This window comes from Lynx canadensis, chromosome D1 (assembly GCF_007474595.2).
Source record: "Lynx canadensis isolate LIC74 chromosome D1, mLynCan4.pri.v2, whole genome shotgun sequence".
NCBI classification, from domain to species: Eukaryota; Metazoa; Chordata; class Mammalia; order Carnivora; family Felidae; genus Lynx; species Lynx canadensis.
In genome coordinates, this window is record NC_044312.2 from 35,427,108 (window position 1) to 35,450,251 (window position 23,144).

Genomic DNA, 23,144 nt, shown 5'->3' on the forward strand with positions numbered 1-23,144 from the left:
TTTGCAGTCCTTGTAGAGTTGCCGTATATTCCTGCCCACTTCTCCATCCACACTTGTTCAGACTCCTCACCTTGATGAGTTTTACCCCCCTGCTTTTAAAGCTTTCACTGGGTCCTCATTATAAATAGCAGAGGTTTCTGAAATGGTACTCCAATCGTGGTGGGATGGTAAAAAAGAAGTGCCGTTTGGCCAGGGAAGAAAATGGAGGAGGAGTAGATGGAACCATAGGCTTGTCACACTGCTTCAAATGGGCCATTCCATCTTCACCAATTTATCTATTGAGTGTCTGAAAAATTTTATGGGAGAAATGTCTCAATTCTGAAAATAATATGCAAGCTATAGTTCAAGATAGAGTTCTAACTAATCTGTCACACAAAAAACAAATAATACGGTCACATGTTATAGATTTTCCTCTTATCTCTTACTTTATTTAGTCACACCTCATTCTCCAACCTCATCACACTGTCTGTGGTTCTCAGACTTAAAAGGACATGGGCCATCTCTATGCTTAAGTTTCCTTTGTGTTGTCTTCTGGAAAGGGCCCTTGCCTATTACAATTCATTTTATAAGACTGCACTGAGGTTAATACCTAACCCCTATGCTCCATGCTCTATAATAATACCTCACTGCATTTATTGATTTCTTTAATTCTTTCTCTTCAGTTGTCTCTCTTTCTCTGTTAAGCTGGGAACCTATCAAAGGTAGTGCTTTGTTTCATTTGCCACAAAACTTTAACACTTTAGCAGAGTGTCAGATAGATGGAGATATATTTTATATATATTTATATATTATATTAAAATTATTATATATTAAATATATATGTGATATATATACATATATATGTATATATATAAAATATTAGATATTTTTAAGAGCAGTTTTAGGTTCACAGCAAAATTGAAGCAAAGGCACAGCAATGTCTCTTTATCTCCTGCCTCGAAACATGCACAATCTCCCCCATGATCAATATCCCCCACTAAAGTTGTACATTTGCTGCAATTAATGAACCTACATGGATACATAATTATCACTTAAAGACCATGGTTTACATTAGAGTTCCTTTCTGACATTGTATATAATGTGGGTTTGGACAAATTTATAATGACACATACCTATCACTGTGGTACATAAAGAATATTTTCCCTGCATTGGAATCCTTTGTTGTCTATCTAGTTATCTCTCCCTTACCCCCAACCCTGGCAACCAGATATCTTTTTATTGGCTCCAATAGTCTTGCCTGTTCCAGAATATTATGTAATTGGAATCATACAATATACAGTCTTTCCAAATTAGCTAATTTCACTTAATAATAAGCATTTATATTTCCCCCATGTCTTTTAGTGGCTAGATAGCTCACCTCTTTTTACATTTGAATAATATTCCATTATATGGATGAAACACAATTTATCCATTTATCTACCTAAGGACATTGTGGTTGCTTTCAAGTTTTGGCAATTATTCATAAAGCTTATATAAACAGTCATGTGTGGTTTTTGTGTGTGGACCTAAATTTTCTCTTCCTTTAGGTAAATACCAAGGAATAAGACTGTTGGATCATATGGTGAGAGTATTTTTAGTTCTGTAGGAAAACACTAAATTGTCTTCCAAAAGGCTATACCATTTTTAATTCCCATTAACAATGAATAAGAGTTCTTGTTACTCCACATCTTCACCAGCATTTGGTGTTATCAGTGTTCTTGATTTTTGCCATTGTATTAGGTATATAATGGTTAGCCTGGTTAGAGGCTTAATGATTTTATTGATTTTTTAAAAAAGAATTAGGTTTTGGTTTCACTGATTTTCTCTATTGATTTCCTGTTCCCAACTGCATTGATTTCTATTCTAGTTTTAATTGTTGCTTTTATTCTGCTTATTTTGGATTTAATTTTCTTTTCCTTTTCTACCTTTTAAAGGTAAAATCTTAGATGATTGATTTAGATATTCTTTTCTAATATTTGCAATTAATTTTGCTCTAAGCATAGCTTTTACTGCATCCCACAAATTTTGATACGTTTTATTTTCATTTTCATTTAGTTCAAAGTATTTTAAATGTTTTCTTGAAATTTTTTCTTCAATCCATGTGTTATTTAGGAGTTTAAAGGTTAATGTCTAAATGTTTGGGGAATTGCCCAGCTATCTTTTGTTATTCATTTCTAGTTCAATTCCGTTATAGTCTAGAAGCAGACCTTGTACTTTCCTACTATTTTAAAATTTTTTTTTTCAACGTTTGTTTATTTTTGGGACAGAGAGAGACAGAGCATGAACGGGGGAGGGGCAGAGAGAGAGGGAGACACAGAATCGGAAACAGGCTCCAGGCTCTGAGCCATCAGCCCAGAGCCCGACGCGGGGCTCGAACTCACGGACCGCGAGATCGTGACCTGGCTGAAGTCGGACGCTTAACCGACTGTGCCACCCAGGCGCCCCTTTCCTACTATTTTAAATTTGCTAGGGTGTGTTTTATGGACCAGAGTGTGGCGTATCTTGTGAATGCTCCATGTGAACTTCAGAAGAATATGCATTCTATTGTTATTGGATGAAGTAGTTTATTGACGTTTATTATATCCAGTTGATTAATGGTGTTGTTGAGTTCAACTATGTCCTTTACTGATATTTTGCCTGCTATATCTGTCAATTTCTGATTAAGAAGTGCTGAATTATAATACTATAATAGTATATTTATTTATTTTTCCTTGCAGATCTATCAATTTTTAGTTTATGTATTGAGGAGTCTGTTTTTATGTACACCTATGCCAAGGATTGTTACAACTTTTTGGGAAATTGACCCATTTATTATAATGTAATGTTTCCCTTTACCTCTGATAATTTCCCTTGCTCTCAAATTGCCTATGTCTGAAATTAATATAGCTACTTCTGTTTTATTTTGATTAGTGTTAGCCTTGCATATCTTGCTCCATCAATTACTTTTAATCTATATGTATCATTTCTTAATGTTTATTTTTGAGAGAGAGAGAGAGAAAGAGAGAGAGAGTGAGTGGAGGAGGGGCAGATAGGAGGGAGATACAGAATCTGAAGCAGGTTCCAGCCTCCGAGCTATCAGCACAGAGCCCCACACAGGCTCAAACTCATGAACTGGGAGATCATGACCTGAGCCAAAGTCGGGCGCTTAACTGACTGAGCCACTCAGGCACCCCTAATCTATATGTATCTTTATATTTAAACTTGGGTTTCTTGTAGACGATACAGCGTTAGGTCTTATTTATTGATTCACTCTGACAATCTTTGTCTTAAATTGGTGCATTTAGACCATTAATGTTCAAAGTGATTATTGATATAGTTTGAATAATATCTATCACATTCATTGCTATTTTCTATTTGTTGTCCTTCTTCTGCGTTCCTATTTTTTCCTGCTACTGTCTTACTGCTCTTAGTTCCATTGAGAATTTTATGGTTTAATTTTCTCTTCTTTCTTAGTATATTAGTTAAACTTAAAAAAATATTTAGTGTTTGCCTTAAATTTTGCAATATACATTTATGATTAATCCAAGTCCATTATGATTAATCCAAGTCTACACTGCTTCAGAGTATAACTAAATAATTATAATTCCTCTTTCTCATCCTTTGAATCATTCCTTTCATGTTGCTTATACATAACCATATACATTTCCATAGTTTACATTAGGGTTCACACTTGGTGTTGTACATTCGGTGGGTTTGGACAAATTTATAATGACATGTGCCTATCATTATGCTTCATATAGAGTGTTTTCACTGCCCTGAAACAGTGTTTTCAGTGCTTGGACTTTTCATCCCTCCCTCTCTCCTTATCTTTTTACTGTCTTCCATATTTTGCCTTTTCGAGAATGTCATATTGTTGGAATCATACCATAGATAGCCTTTCTAGGTTAGCTAGTTTCACTTAGTAATACATATTTATATTTTCCCCATATCCTCTGATGTCTGAATAGTTATATACATAAATATTTTGCTTATATATAAGCATATATAATAAAATATATTGTTATTTTCTTGAACAGTTATCTTTTAGATCAATTAGGGTTAAGAAAAGTAATTTTCTTTTATTTTACCTTCACTTATTTCATCTCTGATGCTCCTTCTCTCTTTATATAGATCTGAGTTGTGACCTATATCATTTTTCTTGTCTCTAAAGAACTTTTAACATTTCTAGTGAGGCAGGACTACTAGCAACAAATACCCGCAATTTTTATCTAAGAAAGTCTTTATTTTGCCTTCACTTTAAAAAATACAGATACTATTTATTTATTTTGAGAGAGAGAGAGAGAGAGAGAAAGAGAGAGAGCACGAGCAGGGGAAGAGCAGAGAGAGAGGGAGAGAGAGGATCCCAAGCAGTCTTCATGCTGTCAGTGTGGAGCTCTATGTGGGGCTTGAACCCAGGAACTGTGAGATTATGACCTGAGCTTAAATCAAGAGCCAGACACTTAAACGACCGAACCACCAAATTCTTCACGTCTGAAGGATCATTTTTCCAGGTATACAATTCTAGGTTAGTGTTTTTTTCCTTCACTTCTGAAGAATCATTTTTCCAAGTGTAGAATTCTAGGTTGGTGTTTTGGTTTTTTGGTTTGTTTCGTTTTTTTTTTTTCTTTCAAAGCTTTTAAATATTCCAGTCCACTCTCTTCTTGCTTGCATGGTTTCTGAGCTGAAATTAAATGTAATTTTTATCTTTATTCCTCTATAGTTAAGGCATTCTTTCCTCTAGCTTCTGTCAGAATTGTTTCTTTATTTTTGATTTTCTGTAGTTTAAAATGGTATGTCTAGTTGTCATCTTTCTGGCATTTATTCTGGTTAGTGTTCACTGACCTCCCTGGATCTATGTTTTGGTGTCTAACATTAACTTGGGTAAATTTTCACTCATTATTATTTCAAAAGTACATATGCTCCTTTCTTTCTTTTCCTCATTCTGGTATTCCATTGCACATATGTTACACCTTTTGTAGTTGTTGAATAATTCTTGGATATTCTGTACTTTTTTCCTAGTCTTTTTATTTGTTTTCTTGCTTCCCATTTTGGAAAATGTAGACCCACTTCTGTGACTGAGAATCCTTCCAGTTTTCAACTCCTGGGGTTGTCCACATTGAACCTCTAGCAATTCAAATGTAACAGTTTATGTCTTCCTACCCAACACTTGTTCCCATGAGGTTTTGTGTCCAAGGCTTTCTGCTTCAGCAAATTGTGCTTCTCTGTATTCACCTTTGATCTCTCCAATTCTGCTTGCAGCAATTTGCCCTGTGATCTCACTTCTCTTAAAGATCTAAGATTTGTCATTTTTTCAGTTTGTCAAGCTTTTTACTTACTTTTAAGATAAAGTGGCCACTTCCAAGCTTTTTACCTGCTACATTGGAAAAATAAACATTTTTATGGATATTTTTGATGAAGTCACACACTTAACAATAGCTATAAATATTGACCAGCTAAAGAATAATTCTAATTTCCACAAAACTCAGGTATGGGTTAAAGCCAACTCTATTTTCAGATGAGAAAAATATCTTAGTGATTGATTTGATCCATATCATGTAGGTAGTAAATGGGGATGTTTAGATTTGAAATTTTTTCTTCAAAGTTGGTGCCTCGTAACACATCTCCAAACAACTCTTTCCTTATTTCATTCCATTTTCTTCTCTCTAGGTACTAAAATGCATTTGCTTTCATCTCTTCTACTTGGTTATTTTGAAGTCTCATATTTCAACAACATGTTCCTAATGTTTTACACTTGGTGTCACTTTCTGGTTCAATATTTCAACAGATATATCTATGGACAAGCTTTCTCTCACATTTCTGATCAGCTGCTCTCCTGGAGCTGAGACTTGCAAGCAGCCTGGACTTGGTATGATGATAGAATATTGATAAAGTTCTTTTTATTTTGCAACATTCAAGACTATTGTGTTTACTTTTTCTATGCAATATATCCTTTATGACTTTTATCAGCTGATTTTTTTTTTATTTCCTGCACTTTGGTTAAATCCTATTCCCCTGAAAAAGAACTAGTAATATGTTTTTATATCTGTTATTACCTAGTACGTTTGTAATATTACAACAAAGAAGAGGTAATGTATTTGATGAATCTCCTTTTGGATCCTCTTATTCTATTTTTTTGTATTTCTAGGTTTTGATTATTTTGTATGATATACTAAATTCTATCTCCAGTTCCAATTTTTCTTGATTCCACAGTTATTTAGAACAGTATATCACCTTTGTTTTTTGTCACACCAAGTAAAACTAGAAACACTTCAACCTAAGGATCCTAACTTGGAAGGGTCTGAATGCTCTACTGTGATACCAAAGTTTCCCAAATGTGTTCTCAGTGATATAAAACTGTTTTTCTAGGGAAATATTATCTAAGTGTCTGTGGCTTATATCACAAATATTATAGCCTACTGATAACAACCCAAGTGCAATAAATCTAACAAAAACTACTTTGTTTTTAAGCAAACTTTGTAACTGCAGATATGTTTCTTTTTCTTGTGAGTCATTAATAGTACAATTGGTTGTGAGTGACCCAGACAGATATTAAATTGTGTGGACTAAAACTAGTTAGTCAATTACAAACTTAAGGAACAAGTGTCAGTTACTCTGAATCCAAATAGCAGGACACAGCTTTTAGGGTATCATTCTTGGTCAAGCAGTCCAATACATCTTCAAGGCAAGGGAGTTACAGGTGCAAAGTGTTAAGGTAAAAGTAAATCAGTGGTCTTAGCATCCAGAAGAAAGTCTCATAAAGGACTTCTTGTGACCACTTTATAAAGTTAGCCTTTTTAGATTTAAAGGGTTATTATAGTCTCTAACTAGTTTGTCATAGACAGAATACAAGGACATGTATTACAAATGGTTTGAGAAATCTAGTTAAGTGTTTGAATAACCTAAATGTTCTGAACCCATCCCATAACCCCTTCAGCCCACTGAATGCTACTGTAACTTATCATGGTGTGCATGCATGTTTTACCTTTTTTTCATTTTTTCTGTACTCCTTGAAAAATAATAATAGTGAGTGAATATCATGGTATATTATTGGAGACAAAATTAGAGTTGTTAACAGGAAATATAGAAGCATAGCTCTGCCAGTTTATAAAAAGGAAGAAACAGTTGCCATTCCATCGGTTTATTTCTTACTATTGTGCTTTTGAAGTGATACATAAATGGAATCTCTATAAAGCAAGCAAACTAGACAAAAACAACTGCTGTTGGGCTTTAACATCTTTGCAAATTCAGATCAATTAATGAATCAATTCACTTTTACTGAGAACCTATTTTTTGCCAGGCATTTACCATAGGGGTACACAAGATTGTCATGGCCATTGCCCTCACAGAATTTAGGATAATTAGATAAAATATAATGAATATTATGGGTGTTATATATGTGGATTATAATGGGACTTTTCAAAATACATCATGATGCTCAAAAAACAGAGCACTAGGCATAGCCCATAGTGTTACAGTAAAACTTCCCAGGGCAAAAACAAAACAAAACAAACAAAAAACAAAAACAAAACATAAACATTTTATTTTGTTTGATTAACTTTGGTTTTATTTTGTGCCCTCTCTCCTGTCCCCCACTGTACAATTATAGAATTGATAGAGGCACTAACATAGGAGGCATGGAACTGGTGCAAGAGAGCATTCATGTTCTAGCAGAGACCAGAGTGGAAACAAATATGTGAGAACAAAAATTGATATTTAAAAAACTATAAGTGCTTCTATTTGACATCAGATTATCATGAGAGGCAAAGTATGAGGTAGTGATTCCCTCATAGGAGGCACTCACTGAAGATTTTCTGTCCACCAAAGTCTAATGCTGTGAGGTGAGGAGAAGTAAAGATTTGAGTCTGGAGATAAACATAAGTTAGGGACCATAGAAGACATTCAAATCATGTGTTATTCAGAAAAGATAGGCTGCCGTAAGACAACTTATAAAATCTCAAATTTCAGTAGATTACAATAGTAAAGTTTCTTTCTTACATACATTTAACTCCATATAGGTGAGATAGTCTTCCGTCTTATACCTATGTCATCTGGAACATTGGGCTTCAGGTAGTCACAGAAGACAGAGCGCTAAACAGTGCAAAGTGCATAAGGAACAAGGCTTAGAAGAGGCTGGACTTCCTTGCCTTGCTTCTGCCCACATTCCAATACAATATTGCTTCACATGCTCCAAATCTAATTGCAAGGGGGTGTGAGAAATGTAGCGTCTATGCCCAAGAGGAAGATGTAGTGTGATAGATACCTAGCATTGTCTCTGCCAAACAATGTAAAAAGTATAATGTTGCTAGAAATAAAATTGATAAGTGATGTGAGTTTTTAAATGAGACTGAAAAACAAAAAAAATGCAACTGAAACGCAAGAGAAGTTTTATTTTTGTGTGTGTTCTTCCAATAAAGTGTTCTCTATAATTGCTCTGTATAAGAGTTACTTCCATAAGGGTGATTTAATACAAACATTTATAAGTAACTTTGAGAAAAATTAAAGTATCATCAAGATGTTTGCATGAGCATTAGTGGAATGCTTGGAATGGACAACTTTTCAGAAGTACTAAACTGAAAACCTTTCTGAGATTGATTATTTCTTACAAGAATTTTCAAGAAATCAATGGACAAGTTACATGGGCATAAAATGTTATTAAAAAAAAAATCAGTCTCAGTAGTTCAGAGTCAAATTATATGCCTGTTCTCAATCTCATCCTAACCTTTATATATTTGTTTTTCAAAGAAACTGTAAGAAACTTTCTGCAAAAAGCAAATTAATTCTTTAGTCAAATTTAATATGATTTAATGTAATCAATATCACAATACTAAAAATATTATTTAGGCAAACTATGTTCTCTCTTATGTGACATATTTTGACACCATAAGAATGAATCCAAAATATATATTTTTATTTAAAAGAGAAAATTATACAGTAACACACAAGTTCTAGCAAGAGAATGTGAGTGATTTAGCATCATATTCTTCTGGAATAATATAATAATATACAGTTTCTGGAATATGATGTGACAATTATCATTTAATTATACCACAATTCTGACTATGAGGACCTATCCTAAGAATTAAAAGCACTAGTATGTAAAGCAATATATATTTGGCCATAAATAATAATAATAATTGACTTTACAACCATCTCCATAAATTTTACTACATATAAACTGTAGTATTATTAGACAGGAAAAGGAAATTATGGGGAAACATGTAAATAGAGAAAAGTCTTTTTATAAACAGGTCAGTTCAAATATAGTTGTGTAGGTTTGGCTTATTGCGTCAGGGTCACCAGTTGTGAGTTCAGCTTTTGGCTTTGTCCAGCAAAGCTCAGGAGTGCAGAAAGGATTACTCAGAACTCCACAAGTTAAGAGAGGTGAAAGGATGCTAAGGGAAGTCTCCCAAAGCTGCTCTCAGACTCCTGTATTTATAAGGCATACGTTACAGAGAAAACCTTGCACAATATGTTCCTTGACTAAGTGCCAGTAGAATGTATAGAAAGCCTGGAAAAAACAAGGCCTTCCCCAGAATACAAATAGCAGATGCCAAAAGAAGAGGAGAGAACAGATGTTCCACAGGTAGCATGGTCTAGGGAATTTATGAGCACAGGCAGGACCCATCCTCTAAATACGCATTAACTAAATACTTGTTAGCTGTTTTCAGCACGGCCAGAAAGCAGTGTAAGGCGTTCCTTATAATCTCCTTAACCAGGACATAGCCATTTGAATTCCCACATAGTTGTATATACGTGTGGCTTAGAATTGTATGTTAATGATACACGTTGTGACAGGTGTTGTTATATTGGACCCTTAATAACCGTTAACATAAAAATGCTGGGGTTTGGGTGGGAAAGAGCTGAAATGTAGGGAAAAATGCAAATTATTATAACAAATGGAATTTATCCAGTGAGAATGCAATATAAAATCCTATCAAACATGTTTCTTGAAATGAAAATATGGTCAAGAAACAATTTCTGAAATATTATATGTGCAAATGAACATTTATTTCTTTAGCTGACTGAGAGGAAGTGTAGGTCTTGAAATTCTGTTGCTTTAATAGGTTTTCAGCAACCAACATTATTTACTCTATTTTTTAATATAATTTATTGTCAAGTCAGCTAACATACAGTGTATACAGTGTGCTCTTGGCTTCGGAAGTAGATTCCTGTGATTCATCTCTTACATACAACACACAGCACTCATCCCTAGTGCCCACATTATTTACTTTAGAAATGAATCAAATATTCATAGAAACTTTATATTATATGTGGTTAAAACTTCCCATCTCCATCATTCTTGCACACTCTCAGACTGGGAACCTTATACTTTACATAGAATCCACAATTTGCCTGAAATACAACAGTCTCATGGATTGTATTCAGTATATTATTAATATTAGACGAGAAGCCATGGTAAAGATGACTAGGTAAGATTTGGCTCTTCATGAAACTTTCAAAATCTGACCCCCTCTACCCCACATCAAAATCTGTCAGAATTGTTGCCTCTTCAGGGCCCTTTTGTATTCTGTCAGTAAATCTGTCAAAATGCAGTTTTTCTTATTCTTATGAATTTGCTCAAACATTTCCCCAAGCATCCAGACCTGAGTTATGTTAGACTGAAAAACAGAGATATTTGAACTTTGAGTAAAATACAGCAATTTTAAGTAATACAGTAACTTTTTTTCAATGAGAGCCTATCACACTGAAACATGCATAGTGCAAAATCTAAAGTAGGCTATCACAATCTCTCCCTCCCCTTAGAAACACTTTCCACTCCTAAATTCTTTTATGTCAGTGGCATAGTCCCTGAAATATGAGACTTGAAGGGAGTACGACCTTGTGTGCTCCTGCTCAAAGGGAACTTGCTTCTTTGTAAATCTTAGTACTAAAAAAGAAAAAAAAATGCTAGAATGCCTGTCCCCTATAATTCACACTGCAAACAGATTGTCTGTGCCTACAGGTGCCCGTGAGTTTTCAGCCTGCTGCAGATAGTGCATTTTCAAAGGCCAGCTGCCTTCTATCAAAGCTTTGATGAAGACTTTGAAGGAGGGCTCACAGAAACAGGCTTAGAGTAGTTTCAGAAATCTATTAGTTACCAACCAAAATACATACTCTGATTTCTCACTTTTAAGCTGCTGGTTTCAGAAAACACTAGTTATTTAACCTGTCAAAAAAACTTGTCGGAAAAAAAAAAGAAGATAACAAAATGAAACGTACTTAGAAACTTCCAAAATTGTAATATTTCTATTTCTAGAATATACATTTCAATTAAACAAACAAGTTTTGAGCTGTTCGTGATACTACGCAGGGGCAGAAAACATATCAGTCCTTGAAAGTTTAGATTGTAGGAAAGAAAGAATACATTGTTGCTTAATACTCATGCTTTCTAATATCAAGGTTTACCTCTATTAACTTTTCACACATATTTAAGAGGGTTCTGCCCAGATAATTCCAAGGAATGAATTCAGGTGAATAAATTCTACTCTGTCCTCTAATCACACACACACACAGGCACGCACACACACACATGCACACATGTGCACACACACATTCATAGATATACAATGGTTCTTACAAGTAGATCATTATTCCAAAAATAGAAGCAGAAAAGGAAAAATGCACCTTTAAAATCTAATTTTAAAATCAGAGGTTTAACAGTATTTTAACTGAGCATATAATTTTATTTATTACCACCAAATGTCAGCCCCCATATCTGATAAACCAACTGAAAAAAGGAATGATTTAGTTATTTCAAAGTTCACTTCCACAAAGTAATTCACAATTCTTAGGGACAGAGGATCTTGACAGTAAGTGAATGTATCAACTGTATGTCAAGTTCACAGTTAAGAGACAAAATGTTTATTTGAAGAGAGAAATGGTAAAGATGGGCTAGGTTAATCCTGTTCCTAAATTGGTTGGTTTCTCCCAGCAGATGTTTAATATGAGCTTTTTTTTTTTTTTTATCATGAAGCACCTGAGATTTAAAAGTATCTACTCTAGGTAATTATGTCTTGAATTCTTATATATCTCCCTGTGATCAACTTAAATGTGACAAATTGAACTGAGTGCACAGGATTAATGGAAGTGAAACAGCCCATCATTCTTTTTATGTACCGCACATAATTTGGACCAATTTTACTGAAACCCTATAGGAAAAATTTCACTTATGAAATAACTGAAATATTATCCATTTAGAAATAATGAGTAGGAAGTTAGTGACTTTTATCCCACCCTTAAAATCTTTTTTAAACCAGATTGAAATCTACATTCAAAGGGAAAAAACACAAAGTTGTTTCATATTTTAAAAGAAAAATCTGCTGACTTATCCCTACAGTTCACCTACTACCAAACCACAGACCTCTCTCTTGATACTTCTTTTATAATTTTATATATATATATATTTTATATAATAATATATTATTATAATATGATATATAATTATACTTTAACAATTATATATTATATTATAATAAGATATTATACTTTATATAATTATATATTATATTATATTATATTATATTATATTATATTATATTAAATGCACAGTACAACTCACCTATACCTCTCTTCTTCAATATGATGTTAAACTGTCAGCTTTGGGTTATCTGATTCTTTTGACTAGATTCTATTCACCTTTTTGCACATTGCATATTACCACAATACCACATCGTACTGACAGGCATTGCCATTTGAGGATAGCCGTAACTTAGAAAATGCTAACTATCATTTCTATTTCTAGTCTAAAATGTACCAGAGCCAAGGTTACACTGATGTAAACAAAAGTAATTACCAAAGTATAATTGTATTCTGTTCTGAAAGGGATTTCACATTTATTAAAGAGACAAATGAAACTTATCAGAGAGATAAGTTAGTCTCAGGCAACCATGAATATCCCCTGAAATAATGTGGTTTACTAAAGCCTCTGCTAAAACTCATCATTTTTACAATAAGGAACCATAAAACTATATTTAGTTTTCCCTTTTGACGTATACTTAAGTTGTCTTCTACTGCTCAGGAAGTGAGGAGCCTCTTATCTCTCCCTCTGCCTCCTGTCAACTTGAGAAGGAAATTCTGAGATAGTAGGCTGCAAAGGAAGAGATGAAGGTAAACGTGTGAGAATCAGCGGGAGTAAAGGCAGGTCATTATTTTGTACAGATCACCTGCCATTTTGTCCCTCTGTAACATTATTTCAATACTTAATTAATTGGTATGAAAAAGCTGTACAACAAATATCAAATGCACAACTTCACTGGACCTCATGGTAAGATAGATTCTAGAATACAAGTGATGATAAATTACAGACAGAGGATCCCAAGCAGGCTCTGCACTGTCAGTGCAGAACCCAATGTGGAGCTTGAACCCAGAAACTGTGAGATCACGACCTGAGCTGAAACCAAGAATTGAGATGGCTTAAGCAATTGAGCCACCTAGGCATCTCAAGGGATAATTTAACCAGGAGTTGTATACTGAAAACTTCAAAACATTCATGAAAGAAACTGAAGATGATATAATAATGGAAAGATATTCTGTGTTCATGAATTAGAAAGCTTAATATTGTCAAAATATCCAACTGACCTTTTAATGCAGTGCAATCCCTATCAAAATTCCAATGGTGCTTTTCACCAAAATACAAAAAACGAAACAAAGCAAAACAAAACAAAACACTCCCAAAATCTGTATGAAACCATAAAAGTCCCAAGTAGCTAAAGAAATATGGAGAAAGAAGAACAAAGCTAGAGGCGTAGCACTTCCTAATTTCAAATTATATTACTAAATGATATAACTCAATAGCAAAACAACAATAACAACATCTGATTTTGAATGGCAAAGAATCTCAATAGACATTTTCCAAATAAAACATACAGAAGGCCAAAAGTTATAAGAAAAGGTGCTTAATACACTAATCATCAGGCAAGTACAAGTCAAAACACAATGAGATATCACCTCATATTGTTAGTATGGCTATTACCAAAATGTTGAAAGATAACAAGTATTAGCAAAGAAGAAAAGAGAACTCTTACACACCCTTGGTGGAAATAGAAACTGGTACAGCCAGTAGGAAAAAAAAGTATGGAGATTCCTTAAAAAACTAAGCATAGAGCTACCATATGATCCAAGAATTTCACTTATGGGTATATATGCAAAGGAAATAAAATCACTACTCAAAGAGTTATCTGCACACCTCATGTTCATTGAAGCATTATTAATAATAACAAAGATATGGAAACAACCTAAGTGTCTAACAGTAGATAAATGGATAATGAAGTATATATAAGAGTATTATGTAGTCTTTAAAAAAGAAGACAATTTAGCCATTTGCAAAAACATGGATCAACCTTGAGGATATTATGCTAAGTGGAATAACCAGACACAGAAAGAGAATACTGCATGATCTCATTGACATGTGGAATCTAAAAAAAAGTTGAACTTAGAGAAACAGAGGGCTGAGAGGTAAGGGAAGAGGGGAAATGTGGTCAAAGGGCACAGACATTCAGTTATAAGATGAAATAATTCTGGAACTTTACTGTACAACATGGCAACTCTAGTTAATAATATTGTATTGTAGATCTTGGAATCTGTTAAGAGAGTACATCTTTAATGTTCCTTCAATATGCACATATAGAAAAAGGGAATTATGTGAGATGATAGATATCCTAGTTCGCTTAATTGTAATAACGTCATAATGTATATGTATATCAAATCACATTTTATATCTCAAATACATACTAGTTTTATTTGTAAATTAGACTTTTAAAAAACTTGAAAAATGTAAAAGGACAAAACCACTGGTCATCTCAATTGGTACAGAAGAAAACATTAGATAAAATTAAACACTCATGATTAAAAAACACAACTAAAGAAACTAGGAATAAAATTACACTTCATCAAGCTGATAAAGGGTATCTACAAAATTTTACTAACAGAATCATGTGTTAAAGTAAAAGACCATAAGCTTTCCACCTATTATCAGAAACAGGACAAGGAATCCTACTCCCACTACTTGTATTCAACATTGCATTGAAGGATAGAAACTGAGTAATTAGCAAGAAAAAAAAAAGTATACAGAATTATAGGATAAGAACTATCTATCTCTATTTAAAGATGATGTAATCTTGTAAATAGAAAATTGTAAAGAAAATACATGCACACACATAGTATTAGAACTAATAATAAAATCAGCAAAGTTGCAGAATTCAAGATCAATATACAGTAAAGAATTCCATTTCTATACATCAATAATCAGCAAAACAAAAATAAAATTAGTAATATTTATAATGTTATGAACATTAATAAGCTATTTAATAATAGTTTTTGCCAAAGACCTTCAAGACTACTACCCAGAAAGAAGCAAACATCATTGATAGAAGTTAAAGAACTAAATAAATGGTAATGGTCATTTAAATAATTTATGGCCAAATTATTTAAGGTTAATTGAATTTTGACAAGGATGCCAAGGCAATTCACTGGTTGGTGGGGGGAGAGAGGATGATAGTCTCTTCTACTAATGGTTTTGGGTAAAATGGATATCCACATGAAAAAGAGTGGATTAAGACCCCTGCTTCCCATCATAAACAAAAATGAACTCAAAATGCATCATAAACCTATGTGCAAGAGCAAAAACGATAAAAATATTAGAAGAAAACATAAAAGTAAATCTCTGTGATCCTGGATCAATGCAATGATCTTAGATATGATAACAAAAGCACAAGAGCCCCCACCACCCAAAAAAAGTTAGATAAATTGGACTTCCTTAATATTAAAATATTTTTGGAAATTAAAACAATGGAAGAAAGAAGATATTGGAATGTAATGTTATGTGTGGTGTAGAAAAAATGTTTGCAAACTCTTTGCAAATGGACGAAAAATAACTTGAAACAGTAAACTCTGGTTTTATTGACTTTCTTTCTTTACGTACACCCCCTAATTTATGCTAATTAGGCCATTTCCCACTCTTCCACTGCAGCTTTCCTTTCTGTCATCATCTACAATCTATATTGTTAAATTCAACATTCCTCTTCACTTTTTATCTTGTTTGGCTTCATGTCAATATTCAACAAACTTTGATACTACATGCCTACTTATTAAAACATTTTTACTCTGGAGTTCCATAATACTACACTTTTAGTTCCTAACTGTATCTACTCCTCAGTTCTCACCTCCTTACATACCTCTCTTAATATTTAAGGGGAAAGGCTCAATCCTAGATTCTCACTTCACAACTAGAGGGTGCATTTGTTTCCCTTCTTTCAAAACTTCAGGACACATCTATGGCCAGTTTCTTATAGTACCTAAATGTTAACTTGACTTGTCTTGCAGAAGACTCTGCCAGAACCCATCTTCTTTCATGAAGATTTATAATAACATTTTCTTAAATGTTCATAATCTGAGGCTAGACTGGTAGATAAATTCTGCTGAGGTTTTTGATCCTGAGATTAATAAACTCAGTCAATTTTTGACAGTATGTCAGACTGTGTATGCTGAGAAAAGATATTGAAAACAAACAAGAGGAATCAAAGATAGTGGCAGATTAGGAGGACCCTGCACTCTTCTTATCCCAGGAACACAACTAGATAGTTATCAAATCATCATAAACTACCCCATAAATTGACCAGAAGACTGACAGAGCAAACTTCACAACTAAAGGGAGAGAAGAGGTCACATCGAAGAAGTTAGAAAGTGTGGAAATGTGGTTTAAGAGAGAAACAGATCATGGGTGCTGTGGACATAGAGAAGGGCTAGAGAGGAACACACAGGGGAGCCCATAAGGAGAACCTTCCCCCAAAGCCATTGGCTTGGAAAACAAGAAAGGCTGGATTTTGTGACAAAATTCCTTCAGTTCCAGACAGGTGGACCCCTCCCCCGGAAGACAGGCACAGGCCTCTGTCCACACCGTGTTCCTAAAGTCAGGAGTTTTAAAGGTCAGCAGGCTTGGCTGGGATAGAGCCAGGAGGGCACCGTCCTGCTCCTGGAGAGAAGGCAGACAAACTGAGATGGACAGCATGGAAACAGTGATCTGAAAAATATTGGGAGACACAAAGGGGAGGTTATTACCTTTTCGAGGAGCCCTTCCCTAAGAGGCAGTGTTCACGGAAAACGCCTCTCTGGAACAAAGAAGCTCACTGGTGCCATTTCCCTCCCGTGGCCCTAGGCATAAACACAGAGTCACCTGTGAGAAGCCTCTCAGCTCAGATACTGGCTTCCTAACTGGCTTAGTCTAAGCCCCACCTCTCTGTATCCTGATGGGACTTCCCTTCCCAGTCAAGCTTGCTTTAGCCCTAGTATGGCAGGCCCTTTCCTCAGAACACCAGCACAAACACCTGCCCACATATATCTTCCCATCCAGAGAGTTCTGCAGGTTCTCAGTTTGGTGGAGTTGCTGTCAGGTCTCACTTCACAAGCAGAACAGAGCACACCTAGTTAAAAGTTGCCACATCAGGCCAGGGACAAACCAGTGCCCACAGCAGGCAAGTGGCCTGAAGGTTAGAGAGGCCAAAACACAACAGCAGAGCACATGCAGCACACAACAGGGACACTCCCTGAAACACCAGGTCCTGGGCACTAAATGACCTTTTCTTCATAAGGCCATTATTTCCAGAATCTGAGATATACACTGGCTTTTCTAAGAGAAGAAGGCAGAGACTTAGACAAAATGTCAAAGCAGAATAGTTTATTCCCAGATGAAATAATAAGATAAGGCCATGGCCAGAGATCCAAGTGAAACAGATATAAGTAACATGCCTGATGGAGAATTTAAAGCAACAATCATAAGGTACTCACTGGGCTTGAGAAAAGATAGAAGACATCAGTGAGATCCTAACAGCAGAGATAAAAGAGGTAAAAAAAATCATTCAGGGGTGCCTGGGAGGCTCAGTCAGTTAGTGTCAACCCTGATTTGAGTCAGGTCATGATCTCAGGTTTGGTTGAGATGGAGCCTCACACAGTCTCTGCTCTCAGTGCAGAGCCTGCTTGGGATTCTATCTCCCTGTCTCTCTTTGCCCCTCCCCAACTCGCTGCTCACCTCTCAAAGAAATAAATATGTAAACTTTAAGAAAAAAAAGGATGATTTGGAGATGAAAATGCAATAAAGGATATTGGAAACAAGTTTGATGCAATGAATAGCAGGTGGGAAAAAGCAGAGGGATGAATTAGTGACCTAGAAGTTAAAATAATGGACAATAATGAAGCTGAACAAAACAGAGAAAGACAAATTATGCAACATGAGAATAGACTTAGGAAACTCAGTGACTCCACCAAATGTATTAACATTCATACTATAGTATGCCAGAGGAGGAAGAGAGGGAAAGGGGGAAGAAAATTTATTTGAAGAAATAATAGCAGAAAACTTTCCTAATCAGGGAAGAAAACAGACAATCCAGAACGAAGAATCACAGAGAACTCCCACCATAATTAACAAAGCAAGCCAAGACCAAGACATATTGGAAATAATTTACAAAATATAGTGATAAAGGAAAAATATGAAAAGCTGCAAGACAAAACAAGTCCTTAACTTACAAGGGAAAACCCATAAGGCTAAACAAAGATTTCTTACTGAAAGTTGGCAATCCAGAAGGGAGTTGCATAATGCATTCAAAGTGAGAATGGGGAATATATGCAGCCAAGAATAGTCTATCCAGTAAGGTATCATTCAGAATAGAAGGAGAGATAGAATTACCCAGACAAACAAAAATTAGAGTTCATGACCATTAAACCAGCCCTGCAAAATATATTAAAGGGGACTCTTTGAGTGCAAAGGAGACACCAAAAGTGGCAAAGACAAGAAAGAATCAAGAATCATAGAAAATCTCCAGACACAATGACAAAGCAAGTAATAGATAGAAAAAAATACATATCTATCAATAATGTAAATTATTTGAATGTAAATGGACTAAATGCTCCAATAAAAAGACACAGGGTGTCAGAACAGATGAAGAAAACAAGACATATCTATATGCTGCCTACAAGAGATTCATTTTAGAACCAAAAGAAATCTGCACATCGAAAGGAAATGGGTGGAATAACATTTATCATGCAAGTGTATGTCAAAGAAAGTTGAATTAGCAAAAACTTTTTTCAGACAAACTAGACTTTTTTTTTTCTTTGTATTGTTTTTATCCTGCTTAGGTATCAGGATAGTACTGACCTCATGGAATGACTTTGAATGTGTTCCTTCTATTCTATTATTTGTAAGAATTTTTTTAAGTTTATTTATTTATTTATCTATTTATTTAGAGAGCACAGAAGGGGCAGAGAGAGGGAGAGAGAGAGAATCCCAAGTAGGCTTCACACTGTCAGTGCAGAGCCAAGGTGGGGTGAGATCACGGCCCAAGCCGAAACCAAGTAAGCCACCCAGGCCCTCCTGTAAGATTTTAATAAACATTGTCATTAATTTTTTAATGTTTGTTAGAATTCACTAATGAAGTCATGTGGTCTTGTGCTTTTCTGTGCAGGAGATTTTTGATTTCTAATTCAATTTTCATTCTTGTTATTGGTTTAAGAATATTTCCTGTTTGTTAGATTCAAGATTCATCATTCAATCATAGTAATTTGTGCATTTTTAGGAATTATCTGTGTTTTTTTCCCCAGTTATCTGACTTTTAGTATACAATTGTTTATAGTAATCTAATATCACTCCATCTATTTCTGTGGTTATCTGTTGTTATTGTCTTCTCCTCCATTTCTTATTTTGGTTTTTGAGGCTTCTTTCTTTTTTTTCGTATTTAATGTAGTTGAAGTATTGCCAGTTTTATTTTTTTTGAAAAACTGGTCATTACTTTCAATGTTGTATTATTGTTTATTCTGGTCTCTATTTTATATATTTCTGAGTTTTCTTTGCTATATCCTTCCTTGACTAATTTCAGCTAAGTTCTTCCTTTTCTAGTATTTGTGGTATGATGTTGTTTATTTGAAATTTTTTTCTTATTGCAAGCATTTATAGCATAAATTTCACTCTAACATCTGCTTTTGCTGGATCCCATGGGTTTTGGAATATTGTGTTTTCTTTTTCTTTTGTTTTGAGACATATTTTGATTTGCCATTTCGTTTCTTATTTGGCTCATTACATGTGCAGTAGTGTGTTTTTTAATATTTACATATTTTATATTTCATAATTATATTTTAAATGTTTAATATTAACATTGTAGGGTTTCCAGATTTGTTTTATTGTTATTCTTTAGTTTTTACCATTGTGGTTGGAAAATATGCTAGGTATGATTTCAGTCTTCTTGAATTCGTAATATATGTTAAGTCTCTTATATGATTTAACCAGGAAATTCTTCTGTGTGTATTTGTGAAAATGTATATTCTATTTTTCTTGGATGGAATGTTATATAGATATAGATATAGATATAGATATAGATATAATATCTTTTAGAACCATGTATTCTGAGGTATGCTTTAAGTAAAACATGTTCTTGTTGAAAAAAATAATAACTTTTACTGAGGGTACTTGTTTAAAATAAAGCATATAAGAGGGGAGAAGGATGGGAGGATGGGTGAAATAGGTGAAGGGTTCACTTTTCTAAGAGTGCACTTATCATGATAAACACTAAGTAATGATGTATAGAATTGTCGAATCACTATATTGCACATCTAAAACTAATATAACACTTTATGTTAACTATACTGGAATTAAAATTAAAAACTTAATAAAAGACAACCAAAAATAAAAACAAAATAAATTTACCCATATTTAGGTTTAAAAATAAAATATTTTAATATATTTTAACATCCACATATATTATGGTTATTATCCACTAGAAATTAGCAAATTGCATCTATTATATCTGTCTTCATAACTGATAAAATGTGTGTTGAGTATATAGAAGTATCGTAAAATATATGCTGATTTATATTTTTGTCTCCAAAGCAATTTGTTGTAAGTTATTGATGTTCTGAACACCTCAATAAAGTTGAATTAAAAAAAAATAATATGGAGGTATCTCAGTGGTTTAGTTGGCTAAGAATCTGGCTCTTGCTTTCAGCTCAGGTCATGATCTCATGGTTCATGAGTTCAAGCTCCACACTGAGCTCTGTCTGCACTGACAGCACTGAGCCTGCTTATGATTTTCTCTCTCTCCCTCTTTCTGTCCCTCCTTTGCTCTGGCTCTCTCTTTCTCTCTCTCAAAATAAATAAATAAACTTAAAAAATAAATTACATAAATAAATAATAAAACAATATGAACAAATGGTCTCTTATACTCTCCAAATATGTAAAAGCAAAGTAGTAATTACTTTTATGATTTCATTTGATGTTATACAATACTGTCATTGTTTAAATCACACATTGCAAATTGAAATTTTTACAAGCATTAATTAATTGGATTCCTTATACAACTCAAATATTATTTGTAAATTCAGAATATGATTTGTTACCAATAAGCACACAAAATATATAATAAGTTATTAAATTGATTATTTTCAATGTCCAATATTCTTAATTAAAACTGATTGCTCATTTTTACCCAAAAGGATACATTTTGATGTTATACATGATGAGATTTTTATACAGGTTCTATTTATTTTATGAAGTTTGGCAAAGAAAATAATTGTTTTTGGCAATTTATACTCAATATGCTTAATAAATAATATCAAAAATATGTCTAGATCTCTTTGAAATATCACTGTATATGATGATAAAATAAGTTTTATAAATCCTACAGAGTCTTAAAAACTGTAAACATAAGGTACATATTTCCTAATGTAGAAACAACCAGTGAATAAAATATACATTATTTTTTTTATGTTCCATATTGTAAAATTTTCTTTAGAACTCTATTCACTTAATAGCATGCTTATTTTTATGATAATGTGTGTTCCTGGTGGATAAAATTTAATCTGTGTGGCTGTTCAGTTTTATTTGAAATAATAACAATTAAACTCAAATCCACTACATTTGACTAGCACTGCATTCAATTAAATTATTAAATGAGTTTGAATTTAAACTCATATTCTCAATGATTTAATGGGCCAATACTTTCTATTACAATGGGGTTCTGATATTTATAACAACTATCTTAATAAATTGTATAAGTAGGTGTAAGAATATCTTTGGATTTATCTAACAGTTAAATTTTCTTATACTGTAAGCAAACCAGGAGAAATCATATAATTTGCCCAGGTTACAAAGCTGGTTGTTTAGCTGAAATGAGGTAAGAATCCAAGATCTTTGCCATACTTTAAGTTACCTTTTGGTTATGCTATCTTTCTTTCTTTCTTTTTTAATGTTTATTTATTTCAAGAGAGAGAAAGACAGAGACAGAGAGACAGAGACATAGTCCAAAAATTGATTGGGGCAGAGAGAGAGGGAGACACAGAATCTGAGCAGGCTCCAGGCTCCTAGCTATCAGCAAGAGCCTGATGCAGGGTTCAAACCCATGAGCCTTGAGATCATGACCTGAGCTGAAGTTGGATATTTAACCGACTGAGCCATCCAGGTGTCCCAACTTATGCTATCTTTCTATGTGTCTGCCTTAAAACTAATCTGTTAGATTGAAAATTTTCTCCAAACGTCTTCATATTGCACCCCTTCAAAAGTACTATTTAATTCCTTTCCTGGTATTACCATTTTACATATGGTGCATCTTTTTGGCTTTAGGGATAAGCAAATAAAATCTGAGAAGATCTGTAGTACAGACTTAGAAAATTTTACTCATTCATGAAGCTTATGTAGCATGTAACTAGGTTAAATGCTATGTTGTATTTAATTAGGTTAAATTTAACTAGGTTGAATTTTTAACAGTGTACATTCCACATACCATTTGTTCCATTGTAAACATTACACGTTTCTATGTGTAGCTCTCTCCCATAACTTAACAAGTAAGAGTGTTATTTGTTTGCAGAGAAATCTCTCTGTCACTATGGTTTTGATTTCTAATTTGAAGTCTGTCCTAGGAAGTCTTCTTAAACAATCGTCTTCTTAAGCACTTTTGTTTTTTGTTTTTTTCCATTTTGAGAGAGATAGATGGATAGAGCATGGGAGAAGGGCAAAGGAAGAGGGAGAGACAATCCCAAACAGGCTCCACCCTCAGTGTGGAACCGATCAAGGGGCTCAATCCCAGGACCCTGGGATCATGATCTGAGCAAAACCCAAGTGTTTGATGCTCAACCGACTGAGTGAACAAGGTGCCCCTCTTCTTAAACACTTTAAACAATCTTAATACTGTCAGTAATACATCAGGATAGGA